This window comes from Dromiciops gliroides, chromosome X, assembly GCF_019393635.1.
Source record: "Dromiciops gliroides isolate mDroGli1 chromosome X, mDroGli1.pri, whole genome shotgun sequence".
Taxonomy (NCBI): domain Eukaryota; kingdom Metazoa; phylum Chordata; class Mammalia; order Microbiotheria; family Microbiotheriidae; genus Dromiciops; species Dromiciops gliroides.
Genome location: NC_057867.1, coordinates 31,607,005 through 31,631,150, shown reverse-complemented (window position 1 = coordinate 31,631,150; position 24,146 = coordinate 31,607,005). Strand labels below are relative to the sequence as shown.

The window sequence follows — 24,146 nt, the reverse complement described above, 5'->3', positions numbered from 1 at the left end:
ATCCTGACAGATTCTACTGTGAAGACTGCCACAGTGGCAAGATTGAGGCACCCCTCTCCCCCTTCCCCTAGCGCCAAGCCATCTGGGAGATCAGGCAGCAGGGCTAGGACAGAAAGGGTTCCTGGGTCCTTGGCAGCCCCAGTTGGGTGGAGGACAGAGCATATGGCATCAGAGTGTGCCAAGGATCAAGGTGCCCTGACAACTGGGCCCCTTGCCTTCCCCTTCCAGTCCCCTGGCTGAGTCACCCCCAATCCCTGGCCTAGATTCCCCCTCCCCAAGCAGCAGGGTGCCAACAGAGCCTGCTGGCTGGGTGGGAGACAGCTAATTATTATCATTAGCTTGTTACCAGTACTATAGTTAATTGGGCGCCTGTTGTCTCTGCCAGACAGCCTCCCCCTATTTCCTGAGCTTTCTTCCTTCCCACAGCAAGGATCCCAAAGCACCTTAGAAGCTGGGGTCCTTGGGAAGCAATGGAAACAGCTTTAGGAAAGAGGGAGTGGCAGACAGGTATGGAGCCCATAGGTCCTAGGTGGGGGGAGGAGACCTGGGGAGTGAACAAACTTCACCTATTTCAGAACCAACCAATCCCACTCAGCTTCTTCCCCCAGTCTTGGAGGAGGGGGCTGATACCTGGGAGAGAAGAGGATGGCTTGGTCCAGAAAGCTCCCCCTCCCATTCAGTCCTATACTGCCCCATTTCTGTCTTGGCCCCAGGCCCCAGTGTCTAGGACTCCACCCCAAAAGTGGGGGAGATGCTTAGGGGAGGGAGTTATCGTTTGAGGAGAAGAAAGCTAAGAGACGGGGGACATAAGCCAAGGCATCGCAAGGATGCGCTCCACCCTCATTGGTGAAGCCAGTGGCCATCCCTCTGTTCCTGAGATCTCACTTGGGGGAGACTTGGGACAGTGCAGGGAGGGAGAGCCAAATACACGGAGGGAGAAGGGGAAGAGGAAGGGGGAAAGTCATTTCTGTCTCCCCATCTCCACACGCCTCCTTTTGGAGCTGGGCAGGAAAGTAGGCTATGTCTAGGGTCTGAGTGTACCAACCAGAAAGAGCCCAGTTCATATACCCTCCCTTTCTGGGTCTCCAAAAGGAGTAGAAAAAAAAAGAGGAAGAGAGAGAGAGAGAAGGAGGAAGAGAGAAGAAGGAGGAGGAGGAGAAGAACAAGAAGAAGAAGAAGAAAAGGAAGGATAGAGGGGAAAAGGGAGGGGGAGAGAAAGAAGTGGGGAAGAGGAGGAGCCTCTGGAAGTGGGGGGAAGCCATTTGACACAGAGAAAGAGGGAAGAAGAGGAAAATAAGGGAAAAAGGGGGGGAAGAGAAGGGGAAGGAGGGAATAAGAGGAGGAGGAGGAACTGAGAAGGGACAGGGGAGAGAGAGAAAGCAAGGTGTCTGATAGCCTGACAGTGGCAGATGGCAGATCAACTTGGCCCATGCCTCCATCTCCCATGGTGCCTTTCCAGCACCTAGATCTAGCTTCCTAAACCCCTTCCTCGGAAGCTTTGGCCCCAGGGGTAAGGCAGTAGGAGGGCAGTGGGCCCATGCTTAGGCCAGCAGCCTCCGATGGTGGGGGTGGGGGTGGTAATGTCAGGGGGGAGACCAGGGGGAGGAGAGGAAGACTCTGCTTCCCCCCTCCCTCCAGTGCTGAATGCTAACTGTTATTTTCCCCATGTCTGCTCTGTAAGGGATCAGATGAGGTAGTCAGAGGGTGAGATCCAGCCTCCAAGGCCTCTGAAATTCATTGTGCTTCTGGAGTCCCTGGGGGGATGGGTCCCAGGAAGGAGGATCATGTAACAATCATTCTCAGAAGATTCAGAGAAGAGCTGGAAGCTGGACTGGATCCAAAGCTTGTCTGGGAACCCTTAGCACTTCCTGAAAATGCCCAACACCAATGGCCCCCCCCACCCCCAGACAGGCCAATTGATCTGTGTACATATACACACTCGGACACACATGCACACATACATATACACACGCACACGTACACACACCTCTACACACCCATACACACAGATACACACCCCTACACCCACAAGACACACACCCATATACATATCCACACACAGATATGCACACAAACCCAGATACATACACACACCCAGACACACAGACACACACACCCCCATACATCCACAGACACACACACCAACTATGTACTATCCTCCCATAAATTAGCCCCCCAGCAGATGAGTAGGCCCCAAGCCCTGAGTTGTTTCCCCCTCCCTGTATTGAAGACAGGTCTGTGCTGGAGCCGTCCAGAACATCCCCTTCCCCCAGTCACTCCCATCAGATCTCAAGGCTCAAGGAGGTTGGCATCACCCTCCTCCCAGAATCAGAACCTCCCCCCTCCCAGAATCCTCAGCCTGTCCTCTGGGCTTTGAAGCTGCAGGAGCTGGTTTCCCAATTGCTTACATTCAAAAGATGCATGGATGTGAAGACTGGCCCCTTGGGGGCTGTCCACACACTTTCGATCAGCTTGATCAACAGAGGCCTGCCATCCTCCCCATCTTCCCCATCGTCCACTGTACAACCCCCAGCCTCTTTAAGAAAGCCCTCCCACGTTGTCGGCTGGCAGGCTTGCCTGCCCCAGGCTCATTGGGCCTGGACATTCATTCCCCATTTGACAGCCAAGGAAACTGAAGGCCAGGGAAGGGAGAGGGCTTGGCAGAGGGCAAGTGGCCTGAAATCCCACCATTGCCCATGCATGTGTTTGGGCAGAGGCATTGTTCTCTGCCAAGAGCAGGGATGGTTTCACTGCCTTCGCCCCGGCCAGAACCCTGTGACAGCCCGGGTTCAGTCCTGGGGAGCTCCGTTTAGAAGGGACACTGACAAACTGGAGATGAAGTAGAGGTAGATGAGAGGGGTGGGCCGGGGACCGGAGGCCTCGCCATCCAAGGGAGGTGCCATTAAAGAGACGCAGAAGGACGTGCCAGCTGAGTTGTGTGAAGGGCCTCAGGTGACACCGGGCCTAGCCTCACTCTGTCAGGTCCCAAAGGGCAGGCCTGGGAACAATCTGGGCCATTTCAGAGAGGGAGAATACAGATGAGCTCAGGAAACACTTCTTAACCAAACCTTCCAGGGCCAGAGAAATGTCAGCGCCTCCCTCAAAATTGCAGTGGGCTGCCTTGGAAGGTAGTGAGCTGCCCATCACTGGAGGGCTTCTGGCAGAGAGCAGAGGCTCCCTCGGGATGTATGGTGAAGGGCTTCCTCCTAAAGTGCAGGCCAGATTAGGGCGATTCCTGAGGCCCTGCCCTGTGATCCCTGTAGCTTATATAGTGGATTATGCCTACAACCCTGGGGACCTGGCTGGAGAAATGTGTGTCCTTCTAGTCTTATTATGTCCAAACTCTTGGGCTGTGCTCTGGGGGGGGGGGGGGTGGAGGAAGTGGGAGAAGGAGAAGGAGTCTGGAATCCCCCAGGGCCACAGAGCCAGGCCTCACCCAAAGGCACCTTCAGTGATTAGTATAGAGCAGGGCCTACAAGAAGGGAGCCCTGGGGATTCCGGGGCTGGGGTAGGGGGCCCTAACAGGGAGGCTTCTTGGAAAAGGAAGCACCAGGGATGGCCCTGGAAGGAGTGGGGAATGGGGCCTGTGATCACCATTGTCCACCTCCACCAGGGCACACAAAGCAACCTCCTCCCTCTGTGTTTTGGGGAGGACTGAGAGTAGCCCAGGGCCCCTCAGGAGAGGGGGACAGTTTGATGCCTTCTCCCCAAAGGAAGACTGGAGGTCCTTAATCCCAGCTGGTGAAGGACAAAATCTGGTCAGATGCTCCCATCACTTTCTGACATCCCCCCAGACTCTCAGGCCACTTGACATCCCTGACGTTAATTAAACCTGTTGGGCAAGAGGTGGGGGTAGGGACACCACGAGACAGAGTTAAAGAGAAGCAGGGAGGATGGGGGGGGGCAGAGATAGAAACAATGAGGAGATGGAGGGAGGGAAGGAAAGGAAAGAGGAATGGAGAGAGGCAAGTGGAGGGGGCAAAGAGCAAGACTGAGGGGGTTATGGAGGGAGGGAGGGGGTGCAGGGGAGGGGAGGAAGAGACAGAGATATGGGAAAACAGACACGCCCAGTGGAGGAGGAACGGGGGGGGGGGAGGCTGGCGCATTGACTGATAGACACGAGACAGGGAGCCCCTCCACCCTGATGGCCAGACTGCTTGACAGACCCCAAAAACCAGTTCCTGGGGGGATGGGAAGAGAACATATTTGCCTTTTGCCTCAGACACATGATCCTTTCTGCCCCCCCCCCCGCCCTTCCCTAAAGCCTCCAAATGCCAACCATCTCTGCCCCCTCCCCATTCTGTGGCCTGGATGCTGAGTGGAAGGGCTGGCGAGGAGAGAGATGGGAGGGGCCCTAGGGTCTAGGGATTAGGGATTGGGTTGTGTCCTCAAACCTTCCCACAGTTTCCAACACAATTGGAAAGACCTCTCACCTGCCTGAGGTGGCCCCCTCCCCCCTGCCAGAATCCTCCCTTGGGGGGGGCGGCGAGGAGGGGGGCAGAAACCTCTGCTGAGGGTAAGAGGGACAGGGAAAGGGACCAATCGGTCAGGGTGTTCCTCCCAGGATGGAGCAAGCCACACCCAGGGGCCACACCCTGCATCCATATACACACACACATACACATACACACATACACATGCGCACATGCCAAGACACCTCACGACCACTCAGTGGTGGACAGAGGGGACTCCACACACACGTATAGACACACAAGCACACACACACACACACACACACACACACACACACACACACACTGGTAACTCACACAGGCAGGCAACACTTACAGGCTTAACACCCCCCCCACACCCCGTGCTTCACGCACACATGTATAGACAACACCCAAATGTGTACACAAACACTCAGCGGCACACAGAACTGAGTCATTGACACCTGCCCACACACACGCCCCAAGCACCGACTCACACGGAGAGACAGGCATGCACAGACCCAAACACGAGGGAACACACAGAGACACACAGGTTCAGGGAGGAGCTAAGGGCAACCCTGGCTTTCTCCTGCATAGCCCTGGCTTCCCCATCACCGCTCCATCCCCAGCTGGCTGGGCTCAACCTGTTCCCGGCCAGCAAGGCTCCCCTTGCCCCATGCCTCTTGCAGCTGATGCCAGGCCTTCAGGGGACGGGTCTTTTTCTCCCACCTCAGCTCACATCCCCTCCCCTCTTTCTGGGCCCAGCCTGCCCCCATCCAGGGCTCCCATCCATGCCCAACCTTCTGGGCTCTGCAGGCATCTAGCCCAGCTGCATGTGTGGAGTTGGGGATGTCGCAGTGCTTGGCTCTGGAGGGGAGAGAGCCGGGGATGCCCTGCGCTGGGCAATGCCCAGGCGCCACGCCTTACCTCTGGGTGCCCGCCCTGCTTTCGCCCAGCCTCAGCAGCTCCCAAGTACTGTCTGCAGCAACCAGCGGCAGTGGCAGGAAGAGAGATTGGAAAGGGGGTGGGGGGGAGGGAGGGAGATTACCTCACACACACATCCACAGTCTGCTCCCTTCTCATCTCTCCTCCTCCTCCCTCCCCAGCCACCACCCCAGCTCCTGTTTAGTCCCTCCCCCTCTCTGCTTCCCTCCGCCCCCTCCTCATAGCTCTGGAGCATCCCAGCCATCCTGGGCCACCTCTGGAGCACAGCTGGAGCCTGCCTCCCCTCCCCCCCCCCAGCTCTGGCAGCCCAGAAGATACCTATAGAGCTGAGTCCCCATGCCTACCCCGTGCCAGGTGCTGTTAAAATGGCTGTATATTGGGGAGGGAAGAGGAAGCAAAGGGAGGGTGGTGGCTAAGGGCCGGTTGTAAGGTTAGGAGGAGAGGGGCAATTGGCCTGGGGGTCCTGGAGGGGGGAGGCCCCACTTCCCCATACTTAGCAGAGCTAAGCCAAGGGAAGGAGAATGGCTAGCACACCCCTAACCTGAGACTCTCCCTTTACTTAGGAGGAAGTCCCCTCTGGAAATCCCAAGAATTATTTCCCCTAGCTTCCTCCTCCTCTTCCTTCCTCTCTTCCTCCTCCTCCCTTCCTCTCTTCCCCCTCCTCCTCCTCCTCTCTTCCTCCTCTTCCTTCCTCTCTTCCTCCTCCTCCCTTCCTCTCTTCCTCCTCCTCCTCTCTTCCTCTCTTCCTCTCTTCCTCCTCCTCCTTCCTCTCTTCCTCTTCCTCCCCTCCTTCTCCTTTTCCTCCTCCTCCCCCCTCCTCCTCCTCGTCCTCCTCCCTGTCTGGACCCTACACTTTCCCCGTCCCCTTTCACCTCCCTAACCCCTAGCCCCCCTTAATAACTGTTCCCAAACAATATACCCCCAAACTCTCCATTCATACCCCACCCCCATGCCCACTCCCACCCCCAGTACACACCAATACTCTGATGGGAGAAGGGGTGTGATCAAGGAGAGTAAGATTCCCCTGCTTTCTCCTCCTTTCTTTGCGGGGGGGGGGGGTGCAGAGGTGGGGCATTCTAGCATCCTAAGGGACCTTGGCATCCTCTGCTTTGAACACACACCAGCCATTACACCCCCAGTGGAGAGCTCAGGTGCTGATTGGTTACTGGGGGGAGAAGAGTAACAGAATTAAGGAGAAGGGGTGCTCTCTGCCCAAGGCCCTTCAGCCAGATTCAGTCAGGGACCTGCCTCTTCCCCTAGAGCATGCAGGGAAGGTAGGATCACGGGAAAGGAAGAAACATATTCCCCAAGTTCTCAGTCAAGGCCCCCATCTGATATTGGCTTCCAGCCTCCTGCCCGCCCCACCAGGGCTGGGTTGCAATTACTCGGACTACCAGCAGGCTGCAGCACAGGGACAGGAGAATGTTTTCTGTGGGGTGGGGGAAGGGAGAACTTGCCTGTGTCTCCCCCAGCTACCCAGGCTGTTGAGGGGTTACTCCCTTAGAGGCCTGGAATGGGAGACGAGGTCCACCCCAGGCTTCCCCACTCCCATCCCCCCAGGTTTCCCAGAGTCCCCTCTGGAGCTTGGAGACCCTTTTCTTGGGAGCAAAAGTTGTGAAGGGCCCCATTCCTATCTTGGGGGGGTCCCCCAGACAGGCCTGCCTACCCTCCACTCAGAGAGAGGCTGGAGAGAGGGGGATTTAACCCTTTATCTACAAGGGGAGCATGGAGGGGGGAGCAGGAAAACTGGGGCTTAGGAAGGGGAGAATGGCCTCGGGAGGGGCGGGAATGACCCTGAAGGGCCCCATCCTCCTCCCACCTAAGGCTCCCAGCAGACCCTGCCCGCCTAATCTTCCAGATCAACAAGGCCTCATCCGCCATGGGTAGGAAGGCCTGGGGGAGAGATGGGAAGATTGGAGGCAGGAGGCATTTTGATGGGCATGCCTGGTGCTCAGTGAGGCTAGGGTGGGGCTTCAGCCCAAGCCTCAGTCTCCTAGGGGACCCCTGGATGCCTGGGAGCCCAGAGCAGTCTCCCCTCTTTCCCTTTCTCCTCTAAGAGTTAGAATGGGGGAAATGTTGGGAACCTGATCCCTTGAGTTGGGCCTAGGGGGCACAGGCCCCATTCTCTTGCCTTTCCATCCTTCCCCTGCAGCCACCCTCAGGCTCTGCCTGTGTTTAGTGGGTAAGAAGGAGGGAAGGGGGAACGACCCTAAAACGGCCAGGACCACACACACAAATATACATACCCAACAGTTTCCACCAAAGTGCTCCAAAGTCCTGAGGACACTGTTGTCCAGTGATGGGCTTGCTATTCTCCTAGGGACTAGTAGGTCACCGCCTCCCCCCACCGCCTCTCAATCAACCTTCTTCTTGCCAGAATTACCAAACACCCCTCAGGAAGCAACAGGAAAGAGAGACTCAGCCCTACTGGTCCAGGCCGACTGAAAGCTGCTGGGGCCTCTAAGGGCAAAGGTGCCCTTAACTATAACCCTCCCTGCCCCCCACCTACCAGGCTGCACCCCCCGGGACCTTCACCATTCTCTCACCTCCTTCTCCTCAGACTTTCGACTAGGGTGGACCTAGCCCCAGGCAAACAGTACATACTTCACACATCATTGGAAGTACTAGAAGGGGACTCAGAGGCCAAGCCCCTTGTAGAAATGAGGAAGCTGGGGCCCAGAGAGGGAAAGGGATTTGCCCAAAGTCACACAGCAAATTAATGGCACAGCAAGGGACAGAAGCTAGGCCAAGTAATACTCTGGTCAGGGCTATTTCCACATGCCCCCAGATGCCATGATGTCTTCAGTTTCCACCATCAAAAATTGACTTATTTGGGAACAGCTAGGTGGCACTGCAGTGGTCCTGGATTCAGGAGGACCTGAGTTCAAATCCGGCCTCAGACACTTGATACTTACTAGCTGCGTGACCCTGGGCAAGTCACTTCACCCTCATTGCCCCGCAAAAAAAAAAAAAAAAAAAAAAAAAAAAGGACATTCAAATGGCATTGAAGGCCAAGGTAGAATGCTACTCAGATGCTAAAAGTACCTCTGTTCCCTGAGAAGGAAAGCCACTTAATTCCTGAGCATTAGCCAAGCAGAGATCTCTGGTGGAGGGGGGGATGTGAAACAGGCTGGAGGCCAGCTCAGAGGGAAGGTCTGATTGTAGGGGTGGCCTAAGGAATGTCAACCTGGCCCCATCTAAGGGCACTAGCCCAAGCCAAAGGGACCCTGTTCCTCTTGGGCGCTCCCACCCCCAGCCACCCTAGGCTCCTCTACTCCTATCTGAGCCTGATCAGGGCCAGTGGCAGGAAGCCAACCACAGTTCAGTAGCTCCAGAATTCATGGAAAATGTTCTCTCACTAAGCCCCAACCCCCCCCCCCCAACTTGGCTCCATTCCATTCCTACTACCCCTCAAACCTTCCCTGCAGTTCAGCTACCTGGCCCAGCTGGGCATGACACTGGCTGTTTCAGCACTGGCCCAGAGGGGAAAGTGGCCTGAAGGCAAGTGAGAGGTGGATCATGGGAGCTGAATGAGCCAGAGAGCCACAAGGAAGCATTCCCACCCACCACCCACCACCCACCACCCACCACCCACCACCCACCTCCCCACTGCTGTCCTTTGTCGTAGAAAAAGTTCTGTCTGGGAAGCAAGAGACTTGGAATCTAATACCTGCTCACTCACTGAGTGACCTTGGCCAAGTGTCTTCCTCACTATTACCTCCAGAAGAGTCCTTAGAAGTCATACAACCGAGCCCCTTCATTTTTTTTTTTTTAGTGAGGCAATTGGGGTTAAGTGACTTGCCCAGGGTCACACAGCTAGTAAGTGTTAAGTGTCTGAGGCCGGATTTGAACTCAGGTACTCCTGACTCCAGGGCCGGTGCTCCATCCACTGCGCCACCTAGCTGCCCCCAAGCCCCCTCATTTTACAACAGAGAAATTTGAGGCCCCAAGAGGGGAAGGACTTTGCCCAAGATCATGCAAAAGGTGAATGGCAGAATAAGGATTTAAATATACACAGCTCTACTCTTGCCACATCTTTTTTTTTTTTTTTGGGTGGGGAGGACAGGGCAATGAGGGTCAAGTGACTTGCCCAGGGTAACCCAACTACTAAGTATCAAGTGTCTGAGGCTGGATTTGAACTCAGATCCTCCTGAATCCAGGGCCAGTGCTTTATCCACTGCAGTGCCACCTAACTGTCCTTTACCACATCTTTTTTTTTTTTTTTTAGTGAGGCAATTGGGGTTAAGTGACTTGCCCAGGGTCACACAGCTAGTAAGTGTTAAGTGTCTGAGGCTGGATTTGAACTCAGGTACTCCTGACTCCAGGGCCAGTGCTCTATCCACTGCGCCACCTAGCTGCCCCCTCACCACATCTTTTTGTACAAAGACTGTATAGTCCCCATCTCTCCCCAAAGCAGGACAGCTGCGCTAGGCCTCACTTTCCATAGCTTTCAAATGGGGGATATAGCATCTCTCTTGCCTGACTTCCAGGGGACAGAAGATTCTCCTGGTCCACCTTACTGCAAGACCTCCTCCAGAGGTCCTGTCATCCATCTCCCTGCCTTCAAGCAGGGACTGCTTCAAGGGGATGGCCCAAAGTGGGGAGGGAGGACCACCTTGGAAGTTAGTGACTCCTCCCCACTGGAGGCCTTCACTGGAGAAATGGTATAAAGTGAGGACAATTGTGCTCCCATTGAAGTTTGCCTAAATGACCTTTGAGATCCCATTCAACTCAGGGATTTGGTGGTTCCATGATGATCCCACTTCCTCCTGTGTTCTCTCTATACACCAAGGCCCAGAATGGGGCAGGAGAGAAAGTGAACCTGTCCATTGCACTCAGAGCCATGCCAGGAGAATCTCCTGTCCCCTGGGAGTCACCTTGACACACCCTTGAGAGACACCTGGCTGGAGGAGAGCCCTTACCAACTCAAATGCTCTTTGGTAATCAAAGAATAAACAGAGATTTGGAAGGGATCATTCAGTCTCACTCTGTCATTTTGTAGGCAAGGAAACTGAAGCCCAGGGAGACTGAGGGACCTGCCCAAGCTAAGAGGGAGCAGAGTTGTTGTATTGGAAAAACCACGTGTGTTTGGACTCAGTCTCTCAAGTCATTTCCAGCAGCTCCAGGTCCCAGATCCTGTGATTTCATGATTTTCAGGGCTAATAACCTATGGTTCTTTAGCCCCCACCCTCTTCTCTGCTACTGTGGATGCTGTCACCTTATCTTAACTTGATACAAAAGATGGGGTTGGAGGGAGTGAGGAATCCTATCTGCTTTGCCCAGTCCTCCTCACTCCCTAAGGGCAAGATCATAGTTAGAGAATACCGGAAGATAAGGAGAGGCCACTAGAAGGGACAAAAAGCTGGGCTGACCAGGGAAAGAGATGGGATATGATTTTTCCAATACAACAACTCTGCTCCCTCTTAGCTTGGGCAAGTCCCTCAGTCTCCCTGGGCTTCAGTTTCCTTGCCTACAGAATGACAGAGTGACACTGAATGATCCTGTCCAAATCTCTGTTTATTCTTTGATTACCAGAGAGCATTTGAGTTGGTAAGGGCTCTCTTCCAGCCACGTGTCTCTCAAGGGTGTGTCAAGGTGACACCGGATAATTTTGTTTGACAATCCTCTGATTATCAGTATCCATCTAAGTGTAAACAAAGAGACATATGTTTGAACAAGGTGTCCACTGCTATCATGGAGAGTGTCCAGTGCAGAGTCCAAAGGGAAGAGGGCTTCCTTGGGGATGGCAAGGTCCTCCAGATGCTCCTAGTTACAGATGCTCCTGGCTACAGGGCCCCCTTCATGAGATCCCTAGCTACTCAAAATGAATCAGCCTAACATGCATATGGGAAAAACCAAATGGATGAAAAATGTCCAGCCTACGCCATGCAGTTGGATGGGCACCCCATGAAGTTGGACCATTAGATTTTGTACAGACTCTGTAGTTGGACTGTGAACTAGGGGAGGCAGAGCCAAGATGGTGAAGCAAGCAGAGGGACTCATCTGAGCTCTCCCAAATTCCCCTCCTAACAATTTAAAAGTAATGTCTCAAATTGAATTCCAACCAATCCCTGACCAACAAAAGGTCATGATGAAACAATTTTCCAGCAGCAGGCCTTAGAGGCAGTTTAGCAGCAGCAGCAGCAGCTTCAGGAGCTTGAGAGCTCACAGATAGTAAGGGAGTTAGACAACTGTTCAGGAGGTTACAGGGGACCCTTTGCTGGCACTGGGTGCAGAACTCTGTTTCATCAATTCTGGGTCACTGTCCCAGGGTAAGGAGTGCTAGAGCTCACTAGTGCTTGAGGCTGCAGGGGTGCAAGTGGCCCTGGTCACAGTTCCAGGGTGGAGAAGAGTGCTTGTGATCACTCACAAACCAGAGCCCAGGCCAGGAGAGCTGTAAACACACTTCTCCTTAGACTATACCACCTTGGAAAAACTGAAAACTTAGAGAACTAGCTCTGAGAGCAGCAGCAAGAATGGTCTGAAGCTTGAGACAATACCTGCTTCACCCTGGGAAGAGAGCCCAACTTCAACATAAAGTTAAAATTCAAGAAATATGCTAGATGGTGGCAAAGAATTGTAAATAGAGGGGATGTCTGTTAACTGGGGAATGGCTAAACAAGTTGTGGGATATGAATGTAATGGAATACTATTGTGCTATAAGAAATGATGAACAGGTGGATTTCAGAATAACCTGGAAAGATGAACTGATACGGAGTGAAGTGAGCAGAACTAGGAGAACATTGTATACAGTAACAGCAACATTGTGTGATAATCAGCTATAACAGACTTAGCTCTTCTCAGCAATACAATGATCCAAGACATTTCCAAAAGACTCATGATGGAAAATGCTCTCCATATACAGATAAAGAACTATGGACTCTGAATGCAGATAGAAGCATACTATTTTCACTTTTTTTGTTGTTTTTTCTTCTTTCTTGTGGTTTTTCCCTTCTGCTCTTATTCTTCTCTCACAACATGACTAATGTGAAATATGTTTTAGATGATTGTACTGTATAACCTATATCATATTACTTGCTGTCTTGGGGAGGGGGAGGGAAGAGAAGGAGGGAGAAAAATTTGGAACTCCAGATCTTATAAAAAAATTAATGTTGAAAGCTATCTTTACATGTATTGGAAAAAAATAAATACCATTAAAAAGAGAGAGAAAGAAAGAGGCTAGAAAATGACCAAATAACAAAAAAAAAAACCTTACCATAGAAAGTTACTCTGGTGACAGGGAAGATCAAAACACAAACTCAGAAGAAGACAACAATGTCAAGACATCTACATGCAAACTTTCAAAGAAAATGCAAATTGGTCACAAGCCCCAAAAGAATTCCTGGAAGAGGGGCAGCTAGGTGGCGCAGTGGATAGAGCACCGGCCCTGGATTCAGGAGGACCTGAGTTCAAATCCGGCCTCAGCCACTTAACACTTACTAGCTGTGTGACCTTAGGCAAGTCACTTAACCCCAATTGCCTCACAAAAAAAAAAAAAAAAGAATTCCTGGAAGAGCTCAAAAAGGAGTTTAAAAAATAAATAAGAGAGGTAGAGGAGAAATTGGGAAAAGAAACACGAGTGATTCAAGAAAATAATGAAAAGAGGGTCAACAGCTTGGTAAAGGAAGCATGAAAAATACTGAAGAAAATAATGCCTTAAAAACAGAAGGGGTGGGGCAGCTAGGTGGCTCAGTGGATAAAGCACTGACCCTGGATTCAGGAGTACCTGAGTTCAAATCTGCCTTCAGACACTTGACACTTACTAGCTGTGTGACCCTGGGCAAGTCACTTAACCCTCATTGCCCCACCAAACACACACACACATACACACACACAACCAGAATTGGTCAAATGGAAAAGGAGGTTTAAAAAAGCTCGTAGAAGAAAATAATTCCTTAAAAATTAGAATTGGGCAAGGGGAGGCTAATGACTCCATGAGACACCAAGAAACAATCAAACATAAATCAAAGGAATGAAAAAATAGAAGAAAATGTGAAATACCTCATTGGAAAAACAACTGACCTAGAAAATAGAAGCAGGAGAGATAATTTTTTTTTTTTGGTAAGGCAATTGGGGTTAAGTGACTTGCCCAGGGTCACACAGCTATTGAGTGTTAAGCGTCTGAGGCCGTATTTGAACTCAGATACTCCTGAATCCAGGGCCGGTGCTTTATCCACTGTGCCACCTAGCTGCCTCCAGGAGAGATGATTTAAGAATTACTGGATTATCTGAAAGCCATGATCAAAAAATGAGCCTAGACATCATCTTTCAAGAGGGCAAAATAAAAATTGAAAAAATCTGCCAATCACCACCTGAAAGAAATCCCAAAATGAAAACCCTAAGGACTATTAGAGCCAAAATGCAGAACTTCCAGGTCAAAGGGAAAATATTTCAAGCAGCCAGCAAGAAACAATTCAAATATCGTGGAGCCACAGTCAAACCAACACAAGATTTAGCCCCTTCTACATTAAAGGATCAGAGGACTTGGAATATGATAATCTGGACTGTGAGCTGGCAGAGGAAAAATGGGCCACTTTACCTTTGAGCACCGCTTTCCAAGCTCCCAACCTGAAACTCAACACAAAAAAGCCATCTTTTGAATATCAATATTCCCCTGGTGATGCTATAATTCATGGAATTCTACAATCTCCATGGGATCAAAACCAAATAGATAAAAATTGCTTATTGTCCAGTCTGTGCCATGTGGTTGCAGGAGAGGCAGAATGAAATAGAACATAAATTCGGCGTGCACTAATAAGCTATTGAAAATTACCTACAATGAACAGTAAAAAAAGGAGTGGTGTCAAATGCATACAAAAGATTGTTTCAAATCACTAATACAAAGCAAAATGAAATTGAAATGCTCTCCAGTGCAGAATCTAAAGGGAAGAGGGTTTCCCTGCAGATAGCAAGGTCCGCTAGATGATTGCTGATATACAAAATGCTACAGGGCCCCCTAAATGAGATCTATATTCACTCAAAAGTGAAATGTGGAGACACTCATGTAGGGAATAAATATAACCAAGATAACTCATGCCTACTGTATTTCAGGGCCTCTACATCCTCACAGTGTCCCCCCCACCCACCCACCCAGGCACATCTCTGCTGGGGAAACCACTTTGCTCTGTTTCTTGCTATAATTCTTGCCCCCTGCCCCCCCCCCACTCCAGCACATCCTCCACTCAGCCACCAAACTGATCAAAGCCATTTGGTGACACTGGACTTTTCTCTGTTCCTTGCACATGACACTCCATCTCTGATTAGAGGAATTTTCACTGGCTATTCACCCATACCTGGATCTCTCTCTCTCCTCATCTCTGCCTTCTGGCTTCCTTCAGTTTGACAAGAAGCCTTTATCAGTCCTCCTCAATCTATCCTGTTGAGTTTTTGAAATGGTTGTTTCCAGGTTGTCTTCTACATTAGACTGTGAGCTTCTTGAGGACAAAGGCTATTTTTTGCCTTTCTTTGTATCCCTAGCACTCAGCACAGTGCCTGACATGTAGCAGGCACTTAACAAATGCTTGTTCCTTTGACCTCTTCCTTATCTTCCTCTTGCTTGCTATGATTCTATCTTAGGCCTTGATCTCCTCCTCTCCTGTCCCACCCCCATTGCCTAGCCATATATAAAAGAGATAGAAGCTGATTTGAGTTGGAGCTGGGGGATCAAAAAAGACTTCATGTAGAAGGTTACCCTCATTCTAGACTGAGACTGAAACCAAGGGAGACGGTTGTTGTTTTGGTTTGGTTTTTTACAGGTGATCTGATTTATTCTCACAACATGCCTGCAAGATAGGGAGGGGCAGGGACTATCTCCCCATTGTACAGAAGGGAAAATTGAGGTATACTGAGGTCAAGCGACTTGCCCAAGGCCACAAGTGGCTGAGCTGGGAGTTGGAAGCCAGGCTTCCTGACTCTTTCCTATGCTCATTCCATATGAGAAGGCCTACACAGAGAAGCCTACAATGCCATCTATTCATAAACATAGTATACAGCATTTGGAAGAGGCGGCACCTGAGTACACACAGTCTCCTTATTCCTGAACTCCTGGGCTGATTTTTGTTTCTTTTTTTCCTGGAATGAGGGACTGGAGGAACCACCAGACACTATCCATCCCATCAAGGAAGCTTAGAGATCAAAGGGAAACATTTAAATAGGAAAAACAAACAGATATATGATGACATTTCTTTTTTATTTAAAAGAAAGAAGGAAAAAATCAGGTTCCTCATCATAAACCCACAGAGTGCAGCAAAAGAAATCCCCACATTGCCTAGGCCTGTGTCTGAAGAAGCCCATCCCCTCTCTGGCAGGAGGCCAGTGAATCTCTTGGCCTCCTGGCTTATCATTTCACTGGTACAAATGCTACAGCATTTCCAAGTTGTTTTTCTCTCAAAATTGGTTATAACTGTAGGAACTATTCCCTACTTCTGTTCACTTTGTTCTGTACCATATCAAAGAAGTCTTCCTAGTTCCTCTGAAACTATCCATTTCTTCGTTACTTACAAAACAATAATGTTCCATTACATTCATATATCATCATTTATTTAGCCATTCTCCAGTAGGTGGAAATCCCACCACCACCATCCCCTGCTAAGTTTCCAATTTGGGGCTACTGTGAAAAGAGTTGCTATAAATATTTTTGTATGTTATGGGTCCTTTGCCTCTTTCTTTGTTGATCTGCATCTTAACGGAAACTAGGGATTGAGGAAAAGGATCCATAGGTACAAAAATATTTATAGCAGCTCTTTTTGTTGTAGCCAAGAATTGGAAACAAAAATGGTACCCCCTCCCCCAAATGGCTGAACCAGTTGGGGCATATGAAGGCTATGGAACATTACTGTAGTATAAGAATTATACTGTGGTATAATAGTAGGCATACTCTAATATAAGAATTGAGAAAAAGATTCAGAGAAACTTGGGAAGACTTGAATGAATTGATGCAGAAGACTGAGACCCAGGGAGCGAGCTGAACAGAACCAGGAGAAAAAGTAGGAATACATGTGAAAACAAACAACTTTGAAATAATGAAGGAGTGTGATGAATGTAATGACCAATTATGACTGCCGAAGACTGATCAAGAATCACATATCACACTTCTTGGAAGAGCAGTGATGGACTAAAGGTGCCAAATGGGATGCATTTTCAAATGGAGATGTGAGTGTTTCTTTTAATTGACTATACTGATTTGTGACAAAAGTGGACTTTCATTTGGGGGAGGGTGTTGTGGAGGGATGGATAATGATAGAGATGCAAAAAAACCCAAACTCTCAAAAACAAAGAAAGAAAAGAACCTCAACAGTACATTTAAAATACACAGTAGAGAGCAGGAAGTTCAAAAGAGACAAGTGGACCCTAATGTTACCATCATGTTGAATTTAACATTCACTATAAAATTGTACAGGTGTGGGAATTAGGTCCACCCAGTTCCTTTTTGATGCTTAAATCTTTTATTTATTTGTTTGTTTGTTTGTTTATTCATTCATTCATTTATTTTTGCAGGGCAGTGAGAGTTAAGTGACTTGCCTAGGGTCACACAGCTAGTAAGTGTTAAGTGTCTGAGGCCAGATCCGAACTCAGGTCCTCCTGACTCCAGGGCTGGTGCTCTATCCCCTGTGCCATCTAGCTGCCCCCACTTTTAATTTTTTAAGGGACAGCCAGGTGGCACAGTGGATAGACCACTAGCCCTGAAGTTGGGAGGATCTGAGTTCAAATCTGGCCTCAGACATTTACTGCTATGTAACCCTGGACAAGTCACTTACCCCCATTACCTCAAAAGGAAGAAAGAAAAAAAGAAAACTCAAGATTCTGAGTGGTAGCTAGGCATGGGAGACATTGAGTACAAGGCTATTTGAGGAACAGTAAGAAGACCAGTTTGGCTGGACCATGATGTACATGGCAAGGCAAAGCAACAAGCATTTATTAAGCACTTTCTATGTTGCAAGCACTGAACTAAACACTGGGGATACAAATATAAGCAAAAAGATAGGCCCTGTCCTTAATTAGGGACCTTACATTCTAATGGGGGAAAATATCCTAAAGAAGGAAGCTCCAAAGGAGGGGAGGCCTGGTGTCTTGTTGAAGTCCAGGAATGAGTTCAGGTAGATTATCATTGTCCATTGAAGTTCTCCCTGGGTTGACACAGGCATTGGGCAGCTGTATGTGTCAGGAAATAGGTGATGGGTTGCCCCCCAAAAAAAGAAATTTTAAAAAAAAGAAAGAAAAAGAAATTTCACCCTGGACTCAGGAGGACCTGAGTTCAAATCTGGCCTCAGACACTTGACACTCATTAGCTGTGTGATTCTGGGCAAGTCACTTAACCCTCATTGCCCCACACCAAAAAAAAAAAAAAAAAAGGTGGTGGGGCCATGGAGGTTGCTGGGCAAGGGTAGGGCAGATTCTATGGAGTTGTAGGTACCCTCAAAGTGTCTGTCTGCAGCAAGATTGAAGGGCCCAGGGGGCGGCTAGGTGGCGCAGTGGATAAAGCACCAGCCCTGGATTCAGGAGTACCTGAGTTCAAATCCGGCCTCAGACACTTGACACTTACTAGTTGTGTGACCCTGGGCAAGTCACTTAACCCCCATTGTCCTGCAAAAAAAAAAAAAGATGGAAGGGCCCAAGCAAGACAGTCCCTGTGGAGCCATAGGTGGATGGAGAGGTTTCTTGGAGTAGGGTTGAAGTCCAGAAAGTCACCAGCAAGAGGGCAGCTAGGTGGTGCTGCAGTGGACAAAGCACCAGCCCTGGATTCAGGAGGACCTGAGTTCAAATCCAGCCTCAAACCCTTGACACTTACTAGCTGTGTGACCCTGGGCAAGTCACTTAGCCCTCATTGCCCTGCCCCCCCCCCAAAAAAAAAGTCAGCAGCAAAACCAGGAGAGAAGGAAGGGAATGCCATGGAGCAATGTGTCCTAGAGGGGGAGTCAGAATGTTGCTCTCTGCCATTTTTAGATTCCCCACTCTGGCACCAACATTCAGTAACCAATCCTCCCTTGAGCTTCACTTTGTCCAGATTCATCACCAGATTTATCACCCAGTCCAGATCCTAGTGGCAGTTATCCCCCGGCCTCAAGGCCCTCCTTTCTTCAAGACTGAGTATCTGGGTCCCAGGTTTTCCTCTCTACCCACACTCCTGCTTATATGCTGGAAGATTTTGACATTCCAACACTCTAACGTCCCAGTTCCTCATTCTCCTGAACTCCCATGACCTATGCTTTCACGCCACCTCGGTCACACAGGGAAACCCTAGATCTCCCCATCAACCACACGTGTTCCACTTCCATGATCAAGCATTCTGAAATTTCCCTGTGCCATCATCATCTCCTATCATTCCATCTCTCCCCATACCTCATCCATCTTAAAACGATTGTTTGTCCTCCCGATGACTACCAGTTGTTCCCCCTCCCCCAGTACTTTCCCAGGCTCTGGCTCCACTTTCCTCTTTGTCCCACTGCGGCTTCGTGCCTGGCCAAACCACAGCCCTGAACCATCTGCCTCCTTCTTGCCTACTCGCGTGCTGCTGAATGGATCAGGAGGAAATCATGAGAAATAGCTATAAAGTTTGGTTATCTAATCTCACTTGGGCCTTCACTGCCACAAGGCAATTCATCCGTGACTGAATCTCTATTCCACTCCCAACAGCAGTTGTTTCAAATCTAACCCTTTGTGGACTGTCTCCCCCATACTCGGACTATCCTCCCTCCTAATTTCCACCTCCTAAAATGCCTCATTTTCTTCAAAACTCAGTCCAATTATCTCCACCTTCTTGTTTGCTTTTGGTTTTTGGTTTTGTTTTGTTTTGTTTTTTTGTGAGGCAATGAGGGTTAAGTGACTTGCCCAGGGTCACACAGCTAGTGCGGGTCAAGTGTCTGAGGCCAGATTTGAATTCAGGTCCTCCGAATCCAGGGCCAGTGCTCTATCTACTGCGCCACCTAGATGCCCCTATCTCCACCTTCTTTATGAAGTTTTCCCTCATCTTCTGAGCTTCTGATGCTTCCCTGCACCCTAGTCACCTTGTGATTATTTTGTCCATATGTATATATTGTCTCTTCCAACAGATGTAAGCTCCCCAGGGACAAAGACTGTTTCAGTGCCTAGCACAATACCCAAAACATTTAGTGTAGTTTGGTCACTTCAGTTGTGTTCGACTCTTCATAACCCCATTTGGGGTTTTCTTGTCAAAGATACTGGAGTAGTTTGCCATTTCCTTCTCCGGCCCATTTTACACATGAGGAAACTGAGGCAAGCAGCATGACATGATTTGCCCAGGATCACACAGATTTTGTTTTGTTTTGTTTTGTTTTTGTGGGGCAATGGGGGTTAAGTGACTTGCCCAGGGTCACACAGCTAGTAAGTGTCAAGTGTCTGAGGCCGGATTTGAACTCAGGTCCTCCTGAATCCAGGGCCGGTCCTTTATCCACTACGCCACCTAGCTGCCCCCACACAGACTTTTTTTTATGGTATTTTATTTTTTCCAATTACATGTAAAGACAGTTTTTTCCTTTTTTAAAAATAGTATTTTTTTTCAATTGCATGGAAAGATAGGTTTTTAATATTCATTTTTGGTTTTTTTTTTTTTGTTTCATTCTATATTTATTTATTGTGAGGCAGTGAGGGTTAAGTGACTTGCCCAGGGTCACACAGTTCAACATTCATTTTTTGGCAGAGCAATGAGGGTTAAGTGACTTGCCCAGGGTCATACAGCTAGTAAGTTTCAAGTGTCTGAGGTCAGATTTGAACTCAGGTCCTCCTGAATCCAGGGCAGGTGCTTTATCCACTGTACCACCTAGCTGCCCCTCAACATTCATTTTTGTAAGATGTTGAGTTCCAAATTTTTCTCCCTCCCTCCTTTCCTTCCCCTGCTCCCGAAGCCAGCCAGCAATCTAATACAGGTTATACAGTACAATTATGTTAATTATATTTCCACGTTAGTTATGTTGTGAGAGAGAATCAGAACGAAGTGGAAAAACCACAAGAAAGAAAAAACAAAAAAACCCCAACAACAACAAACATGAAAATAGTCTGTTTTGATCTGCATTCAGACTCCATAGTTCTTTCTCTGGATGTGGAGAGCATTTTCCATCATAAGTTTTTTGGAAGTGCCTTGGATCATTGTATTGCTGAGAAGAGCTAAGTCTATCACAGTTGATCATCACACAATGTTGCTGTTACTGTGTATGATGTTCTCCTGGTTCTGCTAACTTCACTCAGCATCAGCTCATTTATGTGTAAAAACAATTTTTAACATTCATTTTTTAAATAAGATTTTGAGTTCAAATTTTTCTCCCTCCCCTCCCTCCTCCCTAAGACAATAATTTTATATAGGTTACATATGTGCAATCATGTAAAACATATTTCCATATTAGTCATGTCGTGAAAGAAGGAACAGACCAAAAGGAAAAAAAAACTATGAAAAAAATAAAGTGAAAATAGTATGCTTCGATCTGCATTTAGACTCCATCAGTTCTTTCTCTGGATCATCACACAGATTCTTTTTTTTTTTTTTTTTTGCTGCGGGGCAATGAGGGTTAGGTGACTTGCCCAGGGTCACACAGCTAGTAAGCATCAAGTTTCTGAAGCCAGATTTGAACTCAAGTGCTCCTGAATCCAGGGCCAGTGCTTTATGCACAGTGCCACCTAGCTGCCCCCATCACACAGATTCTTAATAAATTCTTGTTAATTGATTGAAAGAAAGTGATGCCTATAATGCAGAAATATGTTTAATGTTTTATATATATATATATATATATATATATATATATATATATATATATAACCTATATCAGATTGCCTGCTGTCTAGGGAGGGGGGGAGGGAGGAGAGGGAGGGAGAAAAATTTGAAATTGGAAATCTTATATAAACAAATGTTGAAAACTATTTCTACATGTAACTGGAAAATAATAAAATACTTTTATTTAAAGAAAGTGATGCCTATGGATTAGATGATGACTAGACAAGAATATGTTGGACTATTACTACAATGGAAAATGACAAATATAAAGAATTCAGAGAAACATAAGAAGACTTATCTGAACTGATACTGTATGAAATAAGCAGAAAACCAGGAAAACAATATGCCCAATGACTATGACAATAGAAATGAGAAGAACAAAACAAGGAAATTGATCACTAAAGCAATTAGAATGATCAAGCTTGGCCCTGGAGGGGAGATGAAAAGAAATGGCTTTCCCTCTTTTCTTCGTAGAGAAGGGGCACTGAATGTGGAACAGCATTTCCTGTCACACTTGGTCAATTATTGATTCATTTTTGCTGAGCTGCTTTTATTTGTCTGCCACTCACTGCCAGGGTGGGATGGGGAGGGTCACACCTTTCATGGTGGACCTCAGCTCTGGACTCCCAGAGACTTTAGAATTCATCCTTGGGGCAGGCTGTCCCCAAAGGGAGGGAATCTGATTTTTCTCATAATTAGTGGATCATTATACTCTCACCCCAGAATAGAATTCTGGTGAAAGCCTATAAAACCAAGCTTAGGTGTGGCTCTTGTCTAATGTCTACCTGAAAGGAACTGGCAAGGTTTTGTCTGGAAAATGTACTCAGAGGGGCAGCTAGATGGCGCAGTGGTAAAGCACTGGCCCTGGATTCAGGAGGACCTGAGTTCAAATCTGACCCCAGACACTTGACACTTACTTGTGACTCTGGGCAAGTAACTTAACCCAGATTGCCCCACCAAAAAAGAAAGAAAGAAAGAAAGAAAGAAAGAAAGAAAGAAAGAAAGAAAGAAAGAAAGAAAGAAAGAAAGAAAGAAAGAAAGAAAGAAAGAAAGAAAGAAAGAAAGAAAGAAAGAAAGAAAGAAAGAAAGAAAGAAAGAAAGAAAGAAAGGAAATGTACTCAGTGTGCAAAATAGAGATTAGGTATAGGTCAGCTGTTTATTTCCTCTACCACAAAAGAAATTCTTAAAACACAAAAGATTCAAAAGCAGGCTTTTTAAGAAATACAGAGATCCAGCCTCAGACACTTAACACTTACTAGCTGTGTGACCCTGGGCAAGTCACTTAACCCCAATTGCCTCACTAAAAAAAAAAAAAAAAAATACAGAGGGGCAGCTAGGTGGCGCAGTGGATAAAGCACTGGCCCTGGATTCAGGAGGACCTGACTTCAAATCCGGCCTGAGATACTTGACACTTACTAGCTGCATGACCCTGGGCAAGTCGCTTAACCCTCATTGCCCTGCAAAAAACCAAAAAACAAGAAATACAGAAAACAACCCAATCCTTCATACCTATTACACTCTGCTAGAAGGTAAGCACAATTTGGTGGGACTGTTAAACAGAATATGCATTCACCTCTGCCCTAGACAAGTTCTGGATCTGGTGGGCTAGGCTGGGACTTGGGCTCGTGTAGTCATTTTGGCTGTAGCTACATCCTGACAAGAAATCACATTTACACACTTGACACTTACTAGCTGTGTGACCCTGGACAAGTCACTTAACCCTCATTGCCCCGCCCCCCAAAAAAATATTTTACAAGAAGCATCACGTGTATATATAGGGCAGGCAGCACTGACTCAGGACCTAATGATCTCTCAAAGGCACAAGGGTACAGCCAGGGCTAAAAATGTCCATTTCTAAGAATAATCTTAGTGACCTGGGTTCAGGGAAATAAACACAAAACAGAAGAGAATGCCAGGGACTTGAAGTCTAATCATCAGGGCCAACCAAGCACATGTTGATTCCCCAATAAAATGTCATTGAGGCTGCTAGGTGGTGCAGTGGAGAGAGCACTTCTGTAAGATTTGAGTTCAAATTTGGCCTCACTAGCTGGATGACCCTGGTCAGGTCACTTAACATCTGGCTGCCCTATGGGTGATACTTCCTGTAAATATATAACTTCTCACACGAGCCCAAGTCCTATCCCAGCCCACGAGATCTGGATCTTGTCTAGGGCAGAGGTGAATACATATCTGTTCAGCAGTCCCAACAAATTGTGCTTACCTTCTAGCAGAGTGTAATAGGTATGAAGGATTGGTTTGTTTTCTGTATTTCTTTTTTCTTTTTCTTTTCTTTTTTTTTTTGGAGGGGCAGTGAGGGTTAAGTGACTTGCCCAGGGTCACACAGCTAGTAAGTGTCAAGTGTCTGAGGTCGGATTTGAACTCAGGTACTTCTGAATCCAAGGCCAGTGCTTTATCCACTGTGCCACCTAGCTGCCCCCAGGGCAGCTAGAATTATTAAGAAATACAGAAAACAGGGGCAGCTAGGTGGCACAGTGGATAAAGCACTGGCCTTGGATTCAGAAGTACCTGAGTTCAAATCCGACCTCAGACACTTGACACTTACTAGCTGTGTGACCCTGGGCAAGTCACTTAACCCTCACTGCCCCTCCAAAAAAAAAAAGAAAAAGAAAGAAATTAAATGGGAATTTGGGGGGAGTTTTGCAGAAGCCTTGGATGACACATGAAGTCCAACCGACAACATAGAAAGTTTAAAAATTAAGGAATGTATAAAATATGTGTATAGTATTGTAGAATACCAACACCCCATAAAAGACAAAGAAAAAAATCAGACTTCTTCTCTGATATGAAAGGAAGGGCCAAAAAATTTTATGGGGATTTTCCAGATCACAGGGGTGCCACGCCCCTAACCTCCACAATGTAGAAGGGATAACTGTATATAGCAGGGACTTCACTGAGGTCACGGAGGCCACAGAAAATGTCAATGTCAAAGATGACTCAGAAGCTCCAGGCCAGCCCCTGAGAGACCCCAGGTTGTGATTGCTCTCCATACAGTTCTGTTTTTCTCCTGCCCGTTTCCCAGTTGAGAGTTG

General features: G+C 48.1%; 1 protein-coding gene across 7 annotated transcripts in view; it reads right to left on the bottom strand.

The window, feature by feature from the left end:
* Positions 1-5,466, bottom strand: part of L1CAM (L1 cell adhesion molecule) — a 53,305-nt gene extending 47,839 nt beyond the window's left edge. For 3 of the 7 annotated variants that reach the window (XM_043974111.1, XM_043974118.1, XM_043974119.1), the window contains exon 1: positions 5,358-5,465. The gene's annotated coding sequence lies outside the window, so the exon portion shown is untranslated. Of the gene's footprint in view, positions 1-5,357 lie in introns of all 7 variants that reach the window. The other 4 variants (XM_043974117.1, XM_043974120.1, XM_043974115.1 and 1 more) reach the window with 3 other exon arrangements.
* Between the last annotated feature and the right edge of the window lie 18,680 nt (positions 5,467-24,146).